This window comes from Anabrus simplex, chromosome 1 (assembly GCF_040414725.1).
Source record: "Anabrus simplex isolate iqAnaSimp1 chromosome 1, ASM4041472v1, whole genome shotgun sequence".
NCBI lineage: Eukaryota > Metazoa > Arthropoda > Insecta > Orthoptera > Tettigoniidae > Anabrus > Anabrus simplex.
Genome location: NC_090265.1, coordinates 1,387,789,498 through 1,387,805,843, shown reverse-complemented (window position 1 = coordinate 1,387,805,843; position 16,346 = coordinate 1,387,789,498). Strand labels below are relative to the sequence as shown.

The window sequence follows — 16,346 nt, the reverse complement described above, 5'->3', positions numbered from 1 at the left end:
TAATAAATTAATTTTAAGTAAACAGAAAACTTCTGTGATTAGATTTCACCATAAGATTAATTTAAATATGGAAGTTAGTCCAATATCATTTGGAGAGACCATAATTGAGTACTCATCATCAACAAAGTTTCTTGGCTTGTGGATGGATGAATCATTAACCTGGGATAAACATACAGAGTTTATAGGGAAAAAGCTTAGTAGAATTTATTTCATGATAATGTCTTTGAAAAATAGTTTTAATTTAAAGGCTTGCCAAATTATGTATTTTGCATATGTCCATCCCATACTAACCTATGGAATCATTTACTGGGGGAATTCACGATATAGCAAAGTCATCTTTAAGTTACAAAAGAAAATAATTAGAGGAATGGCCGGTGTCGGCAGGAGGACAAGCTGCAAGAAATACTTTAAACTTTATTTTATTTTACCATTGCCTAGCCTTTATATCTTCCATACACTTGTATATATGAAGGAGAATGTAAACAGCTACACCATAAATTCTGATGTACATAGGTATAATACTAGAAATAAACACAGTCTGCACATAGAACCACACAAAACTAAGCTATATGAATCAAGTTTGAGTTATGCAGGAGTACATTTGTTTAATAAATTACCAGACTGCATTAAGCAGATAAAACCATGTTCAAAATTTAAGAAAGAATTATTCAAATTTGTTTCTAACCATTGTTTTTATTCTATTGAAGAATACTTAGCTCTTGAAAATTAACTTATGTATCACTTTTTTTTTTATTTTTTTTAATCTGTGCCTCTTTACCACATTGTATATTTCTCTTTATTTATCATGGCATGTATGTTACTGTTTTATCCTTTGTTACTGTAAATATGATTATTGACGTGTCCCATATCACTGTATGATCAGTTGGACGAAATAAAATACAATACAATACAATACAATATGTACCAGTAACCTATAAAGGGTCCGACTCGTTGGCTGAACGGTCAGCGTACTGGCCTTCGGTTCAGAGGGTCTCGGGTTCGATTCCCGGCCGGGTCGGGGATTTTAACCTTAACTGGTTAATTCCAAGGGCACGGGGGGCTGGGTGTATGTGTTATCTTCATCATCATTTCATCCTCATCACGACGCGCAGGTCGCCTAAGGGTGTCATATAGAAAGACCTGCACCTGGCGAGCCGAACCCGTCCTGGGATATCCCGGCACTAAAAGCCATACGACATTTCATTTCATTTACCTATAAAGGAATAATAATAATAATAATAATAATAATAATGCAACAAGACTTAACGGGGTCCTTCATGGCCCCAGCGAATTATAATGAACACTTAAAACCTGTTTTCCAGTCGGTGATCGAGTCAGGAATGGAATGAATGAAGCCCCTATCTTGCGGCGAGGATAGGAATTGTACCGGCTGCCGAGGCCTATCGCACTCCTCTGGGGCAATGATGAATGACTGACAGATGAAATGAAATTATATTGGAGAGTGTTTCTGGAATGAAAGGTGACAGGGAAAACCGGAGTACCCGGAGAAAAACTTGTCTCGCCTCCGCTTTGTCCAGCACAAATTTCACATGAAGTGAGCGGGATTTGAACCACGGAATCCAGCGGTGAGAGGCTGACGCACTGCTACCTGAGCCACGAAGGCTTTTAATGGTTTCATCTATGTTCGAATTATATTAGTGGATTTTCCCATTTTAGATTTGTTTTCATCGTTCATGTGCAATTCATAATGATTTACCATCGACATCTATTTATCAATTTCCTGATCACGACAAATAGAGACGTGAAATTAAATGCTCGTAGTCTGCTATGCCGATACTTTCTGACTAGACACGCTTAATTTTATTTCAACTACACCATTACGCTCGTCATCTTCGTTAACGATACCGTACTTCACTCTACAATACTCTTAAAAATCCCAATGGGCAAATGAGCAGCAACATGTATGATATTTCGTGTTATTTTCCGCGCCTCGACATGCTGGCGGCCCCGCAATGAGAGTCAAGTTAGCTTGGAGTCGCGAGGCTTCATGCGAGCGACCGCGCGGTCCCGCAATGCGCATCATGTTAACTTGGAAATTAATGGCGTATGGCTTTTAGTGCCAGGAGTGTCCGAGGACAAGTTAGGCTCGCCAGATGAAGGTCTTTCAATTTGACGTCTGTAGGCGACCTGCGCGTCGTGATGAGGATGAAATGATGATGAAGACGACACATACACCCAGCCCCCATGCCAGCGAAATTAACCAATCGAACCCGGGACCCCTGTGACCGATGGCCAGCACGCTAACCATTTAGCCATGGAGCCAGACAGTTAACTTGGAGTAGCGAGGCTTCATCAAATACAGTAGAGACAATACGCGACACTTCCGGGTTTAGCCTTGTTAAAACGGGAGACAAGTAGCAAGTGGCGCCCCTAGTGGCTTGACCTGAAAATTCGCGCTAATTTCAAACATCAATGGAAATGTATATACGGAAATGGAGAAATAAATTACGTCTAGAAAGAAAGTGTTACTAAGATATTAACTCCTAAGTTGCTAAAGCAATTCTGGATAAATGAATGAAGAAATATTTCACAGGTTATTATTTAAAGACTGAAATTAGACATATAATCAAGATGTGAAATGGACTGCTGTGAAAGGGCTTGATCTTTCATTTATGCATTACATTTTTAGCTTTAGAATTCCTGCCTGAATGTTCACAGCTAGATTTTTCTTTTTTATTATTTAAAAGCATTGTATCATCATATTAAAACACTTGTCAACAAAAATATCGGCACATTCCTTACACACATGATTCAATGAACTTACATTTAAGAGCTGGACAATTTTCCTTTTAACTTGAACCCTACTAACAGAAAGAAAATCTATAAATTTAGCCTCAAAAACATTCAAACTTTCCCTATAAGCAATACTTGCCATAATGCCATTACACGAGAGTAAAGTAAATTTGCATCATCATATTGTTTCAACAGAATATGTACATTTCTTAAATCACCCATATTTTCTTCAGTGCTTGACAACGCATTACGGCATTCCAAATGGGGTAACTTGAAACACAACCAGCCACACTCATATGCATATGTATTTTCCTGAATTAAATCAAACCCACAGGCCACACATACAACAACACATCGGTATTAAAGGTTAACTGCTGCACTATACAATAAAATACAGTATACGTATTATATTTTTAAGCCAGTTAAAATATGGGTCGAGCTGGTCAGAAGAGTATGAAGTACTATAAAAATCTCTTTGTCACTGGAAGAATATATATTCAAACACAATATTACTTTTATTTTCTTGTCACGAGGGAAACTGAAGAAAGACCGCGCATTCTTGTCTACTTCATAGTTACTGCAGCCAAACACAGCCCATACCTTTCCCCTCATGTTGAGAGGAGATATCAAGGAATGACACGCGCTACTATTTAATTATGTCAACTCACTGAAAACACATAAATAACACCAAAAACTTCACACACAAATACACGTGCTCTTATGACAGAATCAGTAGTTCTCAGGTCAATCCGCTAGGGAGAGCTCTAATAGCTGTCCCTCGATATCTTGCTGAGTATCGCGTATTGTCTCTACTGTATTTGTTTATATTTCCTGTCAGTATGAGTGGAAAGATATGTGCTGCGTTTGGCTGCAGTAACTATGAAGTGCAGAAGGATTCACAGTCTTTTTTCCGTTTCCCTTGTGACAATAAAATGGAAGTAAATAATGGGTTTGCGTATATATTCTTCCAGTTACAAAGATATTTTTATGGAAGGCGTACTTCCTAAACTTCTGACCTGCGTGACCCATATTGTAACTGGCTTAAAATATAATAAGTTTATTTTATTGTATTAGTGCAGCAGTTAACCTTCAATACCGATGTGTTGTTGTAGGTGTGATCTGTAGGTTTTGATTTAATTCAGGAAAATGCATATGCAAATGTGTGTGTGGCTGGTTGTGTTCCAAGTTACCCCATTTGGAATGCCGTAATGCGTTGTCAAGCACTGAAGAATATATGGGTGATTTAAAAAATGTGATGATGATGTAAATTTGCTTTACCCTAATGTAATGGCAAGTATTGCTTATAGGGAAATTTTGAATGTTTTTGTGGCTAAATTTATAGATTTTCTTTCTGTTAGTAGGATTCAAGTTAAAAGGAAAATTGTCTAAATCTTAAATATAAATTCATTGAATCATGTGTGTAAGGAATGTGCCGATATTTTTATTGACAAGTGTGCTAATGTGATGTACAATGCTTTTAAATGAGAAAAAAAATTACAAACGTAGCCGTGAAAGTTCAGGAAGGTATGCTAAAGCTAACAAAATGCATAAATGAAAGATCAAGCCCTTTCACAGCAATCCATTTCACATCTTGATTATATGTCTAATTTCAGTCTTTAAATAATATGTTAAATAATTCTTCATTCATGTATCCAGAATTGCTTTAGCAATTTTGAAGTTGATTTTTAGCAACACTTTCTTTCTAGACGTAATTTATTTCTCCATTTCCGCATATACATTTTCATTGATATTTGAATTTAGCGCGAATTTTCAGGTCACGCCACTAGCAGCGCCACTTGCGAATTGTCTCCCATTTAAACAAGGCTAAATCCGGAAGTGTCGCTTATTGTCTCTACTGTATTTGATAGAATTACACTACACAGATATATTGTCTATGTGAGACTACCAACAGACTGACGAATGCGCACGGCAAGCGAGTGAATTATACCTCAGTGTCAATGACATTGTCATACATATATCCCTGCTACCCTCCCTTACTGCACATGCTTGACATACTATATGTTATTGCGCGAATCTCCACTACTTGCTGTGGCGCTGTACGAATCGTTAGCTGCGACAAATGACATTTTGATCGTATTTTCACCAAGTAATTTTTTAAATAATTAAAGATGTTAAAGGAAAGAACAGGATTTGTATAAATCGTCTCATTCTATAATTCCTTGCTTCATGCGGCTAAAATAGAATACAAACAGGCGGCTACAGAAGATTGTCAAATGCTTTCAAAATACAGAAATAATTGATATGAGCAATATGGATCGAGGATATTTCACAAATCATGGCATGCGTCTTAGCAGAAGAGGGAAAAGGCAGCTATGTAATATGATAAGGAAAAAAATAGAACAGACCCCAGGGGCAACTATCATAAATAATGCCATACCATTGCTGTTTGATAAAGATGAGGAAGTTGCAGAACATTTGCAGATAATGAAAGTAAGAAGAGTGGTAGCCACTAAAGAAGAATGCCCAGGAGAAGAAAATCAGCTGAAAGGGATTAATGAGATTCTAACACAATCATCAGAGACAGCAATACTTGAAAGCACGGAGTACTCAGGGAAAACTTGTGAGGAAACCATTGAGCTCGTCAGAAGCAGTCACTTGGATGAACGAGGAGAGGAGTTACTGGAGAAGTTGGATGTTGGAGCACCATCAGGACGAACTGAAGGCGGGCAACAAGCTAAACAATCAGAAATAAGAATATCAAGTAGGACAAGGAAACGACCAGTATTATTAGAGCAGGATTTTTTAAGGTAAAAGGTAGCAATAGTAATAATCTAAAGGGAGAGCTAAATTTGTTCCACCAGAATGTTCAATCATTAAGAAATAAAATTCTAAGTATGGAGGTTCTGCTGGCAGATAACTTACAGGGGTATGATGTTTTATGCTTAACTGAACATTGGTTGATAGAGGATGAGATTTCAAACTTTGTATTAGAAGGTTATGCTCTTGCAAGTAAGTTTTGTAGAAAGAAAGTGAAGTGTGGAGGTTCATGTATATACCGTATGTGAATAATATCAAATGTAACCAGTTGGATAAATTTGAATATCTGAGTGTGGAGGAGTATTTAGAGGCTAGCTTTGTTGAACTAGTGGATCATAAGTTAATACTTATATGCATTTATAGAAATCCTTCTTGTAATGTTGAAACTTATTATAATAATATTGAAATTATTTTAGATGACCTACAGAATAAGAACAAAACTGTAATAATCATGGGTGACTTTAATGCAGATTATTTAGGGAATAATGGTGAGCAAGATAAGCAAAGGCTAGAAATGTTGCTTTCCTTGTATGGTCTAAAGTCAGTTGTAAATCAACCAACTAGAATATCTGGGGATACCAAGTCAGCAGTAGATCAGGTTGTATTGAATGAGGAAATGTGGAATTATGAAATAGAAGTTTATGATGCAGGTTTTTCAAATCATTTTGCTCAAATTGTGCATCTAAATTTTAGGGTAAAAATAAACTGTAGTTTAAAAAATAACAATGTAATTTACAGGGAAACTAGAATGTGTAACAAGGAAAATATTTCATATTTTAAGCAGTTATTGGCCAAGGAAACTTGGGAGAGTGTATATAGAAATAACTCAACTTATGAGGCCTTCCGTGAGTTTTTGGGTTTGTTCAACTATTATTTTCAAGTGGCAATGCCATTCAAAAGTGTAATTGTAAAGAATTTTAGGAATGGGTGGATTACAGCAGGAATTAGAAATTCAAGTAGATGATTAATGTTTTTAAGCAAATGTGTGAAAGGGAGTAACATCTCCTCTGAATTGAAGGATTATTATAAGAAATATATCGAGAAGTTTTGAAGGCTGCCAAAAGATTGCATAATGAGAATGAGCTAAATAATTCTAAAAGCAGGTCTAAATGTGGAACATTATAAAAAGGTATGGTACTGCACTCTAGTTCCATTAAAGAATAATATTACTCTTACAAATGCAGGGAAAGAAGTCAGTGATCCAAAAAAAGTTGCAGAAATCTTTATTAACTATTTTCTAGAAGCAGTTTTGAGGTTTTCAAAAATCAATGACAAGAACAAACTTGAATACAGTTCACAGGAATGTATCATCCATGTTTCTTACTCCTGTGACTGAGCAAGAAAGAGAGAAATTAATAAAACAGATGGGTAAAAAGAAGTCTTCTGGTTTAGATGGTTAATCAAACTACCTTATTAAATGCTGTTACCAATACGTAATCAAGCCTCTCTGTTATTTGATAAATTTGTTACTAATTATTGGTAAATTTTCGGACAAATTCAAGGTAACCAAAGTTGTTCCAGTACATAAAAAGGGTAGTGAAGAAGATGCTGGTAACTATAGGCCTTTCTACCTCCCATCTGTATTCTCCAAAATACTGGAAAGAACTACGGTATGTACGATAGACTGTTGTCATTCCTAGAGAAGCTGGTTGCCAGAATGGCTTTCGTAAAAAATAGATCAACTACCACACCATTCATTAAATTTATTGAATGGATATATGACACACTAGATGGGAAGAGTGCATGTTTAGGTATTTTCTTGGTCTTTGATATAACTGACCACAGCTTGCTTTTAGAAAACTTATACATGTATGTAGTTCGGGGAATGGCCTATGACTGGTTCAAATTACTTTTATGAAATAGAAGACAGGTTGTTGAAATATCATATACCGGTACTGATTTGAGCAAAAATGTAATTAAGCATGTGTATTCCTGTGCCAGAAACATAGATCATGGTGTACCACAGGGGCCAGTTTTAGGACCATTATTATTTTTATTATTTATTAATGATATCATCCAAATTGTCGATGATATTCAAGGAGTGCAATTGACTTTATTTGCAGATAATATTACTGTTTTTGTTGCTGATGAAAGTTCTGAATGGTTAGAATTAAAGGCAGGCAATATAATGAGTAATATCCTGAGCTGGCTTGAAGAGAATAAATTAATTTTAAGTAAACAGAAAACTTCTGTGATTAGATTTCACCATAAGATTAATTTAAATATGTAAACTAGTCCAATATCATTTGGAGAGACCATATTTGAGTACTCACCATCAACAAAAAACATAGGGAAAAAGCTTAGTGGAATTTATTTCATGATAATATCTTTGAAAAATAGTGTTACTTTAGAGGCTTGCTGAATAATGTATTCTGCATAGGCCTATATCCATCCCATACTAAGCTATGGATTCATTTACTGGGGGAATTCACGACATAGAGAAGTCATCTTTAAGTAAAAAAGAAAATAATTAAAGGAATGGTTGGTGTCAGCAGGAGGACAACCTGCAAGAAATACTTTAAACTTTATTTTATTTTACCATTGCCTAGCCTTTATATCTTCCATACACTTGTATATATGAAGGAGAATGTAAACAGTTTCACCATAAACTCCGATGTACATAGGTATAATAGGTAGCCTACTAGAAATAGACACAGTCTGCACATAGAACCACACAAAACTAAGCTATATGAATCAAGTTTGAGTTATGCAGGAGTGCATTTATTTAATACATTGCCAGACAGTAGCATAGCCAGGATTTCAGTTTGATGGGAGGGGTGGGTGGGGAGTCCATTCATCCAGAATTTTATTTTGATAGGTGTCCAAACTTCCAGAATTTAGGTGGTATAGAATACCTAAAAAGGAAATGAATGTCCTTGGATCCAAGTAAGAGTGGCGGATTCCGGAAGCTAATAGTAATCTTCTTCTTCTTCCCCCGCTTTTCCCACATCTGCAGGGTCGCGGGTGCAAACTGTGTTGTACATGTGGATTTGGCCCTGTTTTACGGCCGGATGTCCTTCCCGACGCCAACCCTATATGGAGGAATGTAATCACTGTTGTGTCTTTCTTTGGTGGTTGGTAGTGTAGTTTGTTGTCTGAATATGAAGAGGAAAGTGTTGGGACAAACACCCAGTCCCAGAGCCAGAAGAATGAATCAGACGTGATTAAAATCTCCGACCCGGCTGGGAATCAAACCTGCGACCCTCTGAACCAAAGGCCTCAACACTGATCATTCAGCCAATGAGTAGGACTCTGGAAGCTAATATTAATATACATTACAAATAAAATGCTTAATAAAAGTACATTCGTTAAAACCTGGGGTGTCTGGACTGCTTGGATGAAACTACCCCCCCCCCCCCCCCCCGGCTACCTCTGTTACTCCCGTCCCAACATAACTGCATCATTTCATATATTCTGAGTACAAGTGAAATGAATGCGAGAATACAGTTAACAGTTTGAGTAAAGATGCAATATTCTGGTTTAGAATAAATACGGTAATGTTGTTATAATAATGGTCATGTGATAAGCAATAATGAAGTGACATTTTATACAAATAATGCGGCAAAGAACACACACACACACACACATACACACACACACACACACACACACACACCCACACACATCTTGTCCATGGCTAGATGATGAAGCCAAGAGAATGATGGCCCACCGTGACTTGTTATTTCGGCATTATAAACAGACTTCGAATCTTACCGCATCTTAAGAAATCGCACAAAGCAGTTAATTGTAAATAAAAAATGTATATATTTCCGGAATTTAGCCGACAACTTAAATTCTAATCCCGCATGGGACCAACTTAGAGCTCTGGGAATAGGAAAACATCAATAGAGACAGACAACTCCTGACATTCCACTTGACGAACTGAATGATTACTTTAGTAGAATAAATATTCAACCTACCCCCAATTAACTGCACCGACTCACTGCCCTCCCCTCCAGCCAATCCACCATTCACATTTCACAGTGTCACAGAAAATCAGGTTAAAAAGGCTTCGTACTCGATTAAATTAAACACCACAGGTGCAGATGATATTTCTATTACTTTTATACCTAACGGCCGGCCCCATGGTGTAGGGGCAGTGTGCCTGTCTCTCGCCCGGAGGCCCCGGGTTCGATTCCCGGCCAGGTCAGGGATTTTTCTCTCGACCTGAGGGCTGGTTCGAGGTCCAATCAGCCTACGTGATTAGAGTTGAGGAGCTATCTGACGGCCGAGAGGATGCGTCGTGCTGACCACATGACCCCTCGTAATCTGCAGGCCTTCGGCCTGAGCAGCGGTCGCTGGGCAGTCCAAGGCCCTTTTAAGGGCATTAAGTGCCGTGGGGTTTGGTTTGGTTTATACATAACATTATGGGTGCTGTCCTGCCTATACTGACGCACATACCGAACTACTGTTTACTATACGGAACTTTCCCTTCTGTCTGGAAAACAGCCAGTATTATACCGGTATCTAAGAGTTTAGACCCACAATCACCCTCTAACTATCGCCCTATAGACTCCCTGTGCTTTCTAAAGCCTTTGAACGTTTAGTATACGATCAAGTTCTGGATTACCTAAATAAAAATGCTCTTTTGGACCCTTTGCAATCTGGATTTAAGAAGGGTCACAGCATGAAATGTCATACGGCTTTTAGTGCCGGGATATCCCAGGACGGGTTCGGCTCGCCAGGTGTAGGTCTTTCTATTTGACTCCCGTAGGCGACCTGCGCGTCATGATGAGGATGAAATGATGATGAAGACAACACATACACCCAGCCCCCGTGCCATTGGAATTAACCAATTAAGGTTAAAATCCCTGACCTGGCCGGGAATCGAACCCAGGACCCTCTGAACTGAAGGCCAGTACGCTGACCGTTCAGCCAACGAGTCGGACAGGGTCACAGTACCACAACAGCACTTTTGAAGGTTACTGAAGACAATAGAAATGCTATGGACAAACGACTTCTCACTATAGTTATCCTTCTTGACTTCAGTAGCGCCTTTGACACTATAGTAATTCCGACTATGATAAAGAAAATGGAACTGCTAAATTTCAACCTGGCTGTGCTTAAGGTTTCCCAGTTCTTATTTGAGTAACCGTCAACAGCGTGTAACAGTAAACAACAAGGCCTCTAAATGGAAAATGAAATTTAATATTGCTCCACAGGGTAGTATTCCAGGGCCCCTAACTTTCTGTATTTATATCAGTGACATACCATCTGTGACAGGAAATAAAACACACCACCTCTATGTTGACAATCTTCAAACATATGGGAACTGCAAAACAAGATATTAACAATGACCTCCGACGACTCAGTGTATATGCACAACGAAACTCTCTTATACTAAACTGCACAAAATCTCAGGCAATCATAATTCGATCACAAAAATTACTGAGCTGCTCAAACAATGTCGAAATCCTGCCTATGTTACTGAATGGTAACATTATTCCCTACAGTAAAACAGTTAAAAATCTCGGTGTAATGATGAATGAAACAGTTGATTGGGCTGATCACAGGCAGCAGATGGATGTATTTCCATTTGAGCTACAGGCCAAACTAATACAGACACTCATTCTCCCTATTCTTGATTATTGTGACGTTGTTTTAGTTGACATGATGAGAGATGAAACCCTTAAACTTCAACTAGCATTAAAATTAGGACTGTTAGGCAGTACCATATGGCTGAAAAAACAGGCATGAGGGAGTTTTTAATAACTATGATCGGTGGAAAATGGTAAATAAAAATGTAAACAGACTCTGGGATGGGTTTAAAGCAGTTGTTGAGGAATGTGAAAATAGGTTTGTACCTACAAAGGTGGTAAGGAATGGTAAAGATCCACTATATTATAACAGGAAAATAAAGAGACTAAGAAGGAGGTGCAGGTTGGAAAGAAATAGAGTTAGAAATGGCTGTGGAAGTAAGGAGAAATTGAAGGAACTTACTAGGAAATTGAATATAGCAAAGAAGTCAGCTAAAGATAACATGATGGCAAGCATAATTGGTGGCCACACTAATTTTAGTGAAAAATGGAAGAATATGTATAGGTACTTTAAGGTAGAAACAGGTTCCAAGAAGGACATTCCAGGAATAATTAATGAACAGGAGGAGTGTGTATGCGAGGATCTTCAAAAGGCAGTATTCAGTCAGCAGTATGTAAAGATTGTTGGTTACAAGGATAATGTTCAGATAGAGGAGGTGACTAATACTAAAGAATATTAAAATTAACTTATGACAGCAATGACATTTACAGTAAGATACAAAAGTTGAAAACTAGAAAAGCAGTTGGAATTGATATGGTTTCGGGTGATATACTAAAGACAATGGGTTGGGATATAGTACCATATCTGAAGTACTTGTTTGATTTTTGTTTGCATGAAGGAACTTTACCAAATGAATGGAGAGTTGTAATAGTAGCCCCTGTATATAAAGGAAAGGGTGACAGACATAAAGCTGAAAATTACAGGCCAGTCAGTTTGAGATGCATTGTATGTAAGCTTTGGGAAAGCATTCTTTCTGATTATATAAGACATGTTTGCAAAATTAATAAATGGTTTGATAGAAGGCAGTTTGGGTTTAGGAAAGGTTATTCCACTGAAGCCCAACTTGTAGGATTCCAGCAAGATATAGCAGATATCCTGGATTCAGGAGGTCAATTGGACTGTATTGCGATTGACTTATCTAAGGCATTTGATAGGGTAGATCATGGGAGACTACTGGCAAAAATGAGTGCAATTGGACTTGACAAAAGAGTGACTGAATGGGTGGCTCTGTTTCTAGAAAATAGAACTCAGAGAATTAGAGTAGGTGAGGCTTTATCTGTCCCTGTAAAAATTAAGAGGGGAATTCCTCAAGGCAGTATTATTGGACCTTTACGTTTTCTTATATATATATATATCAATGATATGTGTAAAGAAGTGGAATCAGAGATAAGGCTTTTCGCAGATGATGTTATTCTGTACAGAGTAATAAATAAGTTATAAGATTGTGAGCAACTGCAAAATGACCTCGATAATATTGTGAGATGGACAGTAGGCAATGGTATGTTGATAAACGGGGATAAAAGTCAGGTTGTGAGTTTCACAAATAGGAAAAGTCCTCTCAGTTCCAAGGATAACCTTAAAAAGTGGGGTTATCTGAAAGATCAGTCAGACTTCTGCGATTGTGGGGAGCAACAAACTACCCAACACCTGTATGACTGTCAGTCCTGCACTGTTCGTTGTACACTTCAAGACTTGATTCAAGCCACTGAAGAGGGAATTTCTGTTGCCTATTTCTGGGCAGACATTGTGTGAAACATGTTTTGTGACATAAAATGTATTCTGTTTTATTTGTATATAATACCTTATTTATATTTTTAAGTTTCTCAACACTCTGACACAAAATAAATAAGTCCTCTCAGTTTTAATTACTGCGTTGTTGGGGTGAAAGTTCCCTTTGGGGATCATTGTAAATACCTAGGTATAAATATAAGGAAAAATCTTCATTGACCGGGCGAGTTGGCCGTGTGCGTAGAGGCGCGCGGCTGTGAGCTTGCATCCGGGAGATAGTAGGTTCGAATCCCACTATCGGCAGCCCTGAAGATGGTTTTCCGTGGTTTCCCATTTTCACACCAGGCAAATGCTGGGGCTGTACCTTAATTAAGGCCACGGCCGCTTCCTTCCAATTCCTAGGCCTTTCCTATCCCATCATCGCCACAAGACCTATCTGTGTCGGTGCGACGTAAAGCCCCTAGCAAAAAAAAAAAAAAAAAATCTTCATTGGGGTAATCACATAAATATGATTGTAAATAAAGGGTAGAGATCTTTGCACATAGTTATGAGAGTATTTAGGGGTTATAGTAAGGATGTAAAGGAGAGAGCATATTTGTCTCTGGTGAGACCTCAACTTGAGTATGGTTCCAGTGTATGGGACCCTTACCAGGATTACTTGATTCAGGAACTGGAAAAAATCCAAAGAAAAGCAGCTCAATTTGTTCTTGGCGATTTCCGACAAAAGGTTAGCGTTACAAAAATGTTGCAAAGTTTGGGCTGGGAAGACTTGGGAGAAAGGAGACGAGCTGCTTGACTAAGTGGTATATTTTTGATTTATGAACTTCATTTTTCATAGTGATATTTACCAATCATCACAAAAGGAAAAGAAAAATTCCACCTAATCAATACACTTATTTACATGTAAAATATTACATATCTGAGACCGGTTTCAACCCTTTATAGGTCATCCTCAGCTATATCAGAATCATATTTACATTTTTATCTTATACTTCATAAGGACCTTCATGACATACTATTTTATGCTTTCAATAAAAACTTTTTTTTTTAAACTTACAAAATTATAAGCATTGTGATAAAATTACAAACTTTATCTTACTATGTACATGCAATTGTGGCTGAAAGAATTCGTCTTTAAGCTTATTAAGCATTTATCATAGGTATTTTGCTTATTCTGCTGAATTAAGCCCCTTTCTATAAATGTGTAATCTTATGTGTAAACCTATCTCAAATAAGATTACACATTCATAGAATGGGGCTTAATTCAGCAGAATAAGCAAAATACCTATGATAAATGCTTAATAAGCTTAAAGACAAATTCTTTCAGCCACAATTGCATGTATATAGTAAGATAAAGTTTGTAATTTTTTCACAATGCTTGTAATTTTGTAAGTTTTTAAAGAAAAGTTTTTATTGAAATCATAAAATAGTATGTCATGAAGGTCCTTATGAGGCATAAGATAAAAATGTAAATATGATTCTGATAAAGTTGAGGATGACCTATAAAGGGTTGAAACCAGTCCTAGATATGTAATATTTTACATGTAAATAAGTGTATTGATTAGGTGGAATTTTTCTTTTCCTTTTGTGACGATAAGTGGTATGTTCCGAGCTGTCAGTGGAGAGATGGCGTGGGAGGACATCAGTAGACGAATAAGTTTGGATGGTGTCTTTAAATGTAGGAAAGATCACAATATGAAGATAAAGTTGGAATTCAAGAGGACAAATTGGGGCAAATATTCGTTTATAGGAAGGGGAGTTAGGGATTGGAATAACTTACCAAGGGAGATGTTCAATAAATTTCCAATTTCTTTGCAATCATTTAAGAAAAGGCTAGGAAAACAACAGATAGGGAATCTGCCACCTGGGCGACTGCCCTAAATGCAGATCAGTAATGATTGATTGTAGAAGAAGAAGAAGAAGAAAAAGAAGAAGAGTTCTCCCGCAAACATCTTCAGCTGGTTCAGCTGGTTTTATCAGCTTCAACCTACGTTCTTTATTTCTACAGCTCAGCATCTTGTGGTGTACATATTTGGTGTATTTGGTGTCAGCTATCTGAAAGTGAGGAGCTGCTTTCTTTGTCTTCGTTCCTCAATGTAGCAATGTGCCATCAAATGGAACATTTAAAGTAACACTTGCCTGTTGGTTTTTAGATGGATAAAAAGCAACTTCCTGTTTTGGTGTTATTTGGTTACAGATCCCACTTTCTGAAGTACTAAATCAAGTTCGAAAGATGCATGAAGAATTCTCAGAGGAATGCTGAGTTATTATTAACTGGTCATCAGTAGAAGCAAACTGACAAGAGGTGGTATGTGATATGTCTGTGATGAGCAAATTGAAAAGAAGTGGAGATGGTACAGAGCCTTGAGGGAGTTCATTTTCTTTCTATTCATTTTTAACGTCACACTAACACACTGAAGGTTTTTGACGATGCAAGGGCTAAGATTGTGAAGAAAGTGGCCATAGCTCTCTGAGCTATCTTTAAGTTTCTCTAATTTCAGGATGGTTTTGACTATTTGAACTCTGGAGTTGCTATTGTATATACGTACATGTATTTATATAGATACTCATAAAAGAAAGATTTTTGGCAGCAAACAATTTTATGGATGCTCAGTAGTATTGACGCGAGGTATTCTGATTCACACAAAAGGCAAATCATTACAACACTTCTAAAATAAGTGGTTTCATTCCGAGGCTGAAGACCTCCAGTATTTTGCAACTTTTTCATCATATACTTGTTGGTTTGTGAATGAAAACAAGTTATATATTTTCTATGTTTCAGGTATCATGTAGAGGTACTAAACGAAAAAGAGGAAGAGGAAGAAGGAAAAGAAGAGGAAGATCACATCACAAGAGGTTTTCAGATGATGATGATGATGACGATGATGATATTGATCGGGACGACAACGATGATGATTCAGATGACTCGGATGAAGGGCGCAGTAGAAAGAGAAGAGATTCAGGGCTTGAAAGCCTTACTATGGCCTTTGTGATTAACACAAACAAGTGTAGAGGAACAAGAAAAATTGTAGTTGAGGTACAATATTTATTGTTACCATTATTCTATTCAATCGAATATGTAACTATACTATATATATTTTTAAAGTTTTGTCTTTATTCCTTTAATTTGAAAACCTCTGTAAATAAATTTAGCCCTTCCATGGATATTATATCATATCAATTTTCTGGACCAACCTTGCACCCCCCACACCTAGGAAATGAGGCAAAAAATGATGATGATGAAGATAATGATGGTGATGACCTTCCTTTGCATCTCTTACTAATTTAAATTGAGTCCATTAGTTGAGTCTTCTTCATCTAATTATTTTTTTTAAGCCCTCAGTTCTATGGTAGTTTATACTCAGTTTTATCCAATTATTTATTTTTTACATACAGATATCTTCATTATAGACTGTTATTCCTTTCAGCATTCAGTCTAAAACGCAAAGCAAAAGCAAAGCAAAGTCACCTCCGTACAGGCCATGAAGGCCCTTGGAGGGGTGGAAGGTAAAGGCTTCCACCATTGTTAACCTCAGCATGTGATGGTG

The 16,346-nt window shown here is 37.3% G+C and overlaps 1 non-coding gene across 1 annotated transcript; it reads left to right on the top strand.

Annotated features, from left to right (window-relative positions):
• The first annotated feature begins 4,793 nt into the window (after nucleotides 1-4,793).
• Nucleotides 4,794-15,968, top strand: LOC136878913 (uncharacterized). Its single transcript, XR_011018669.1, has 2 exons — nucleotides 4,794-4,861; nucleotides 15,581-15,968. It is a non-coding gene; the product is annotated as an uncharacterized protein (transcript).
• The last annotated feature ends 378 nt before the right edge of the window (nucleotides 15,969-16,346 follow it).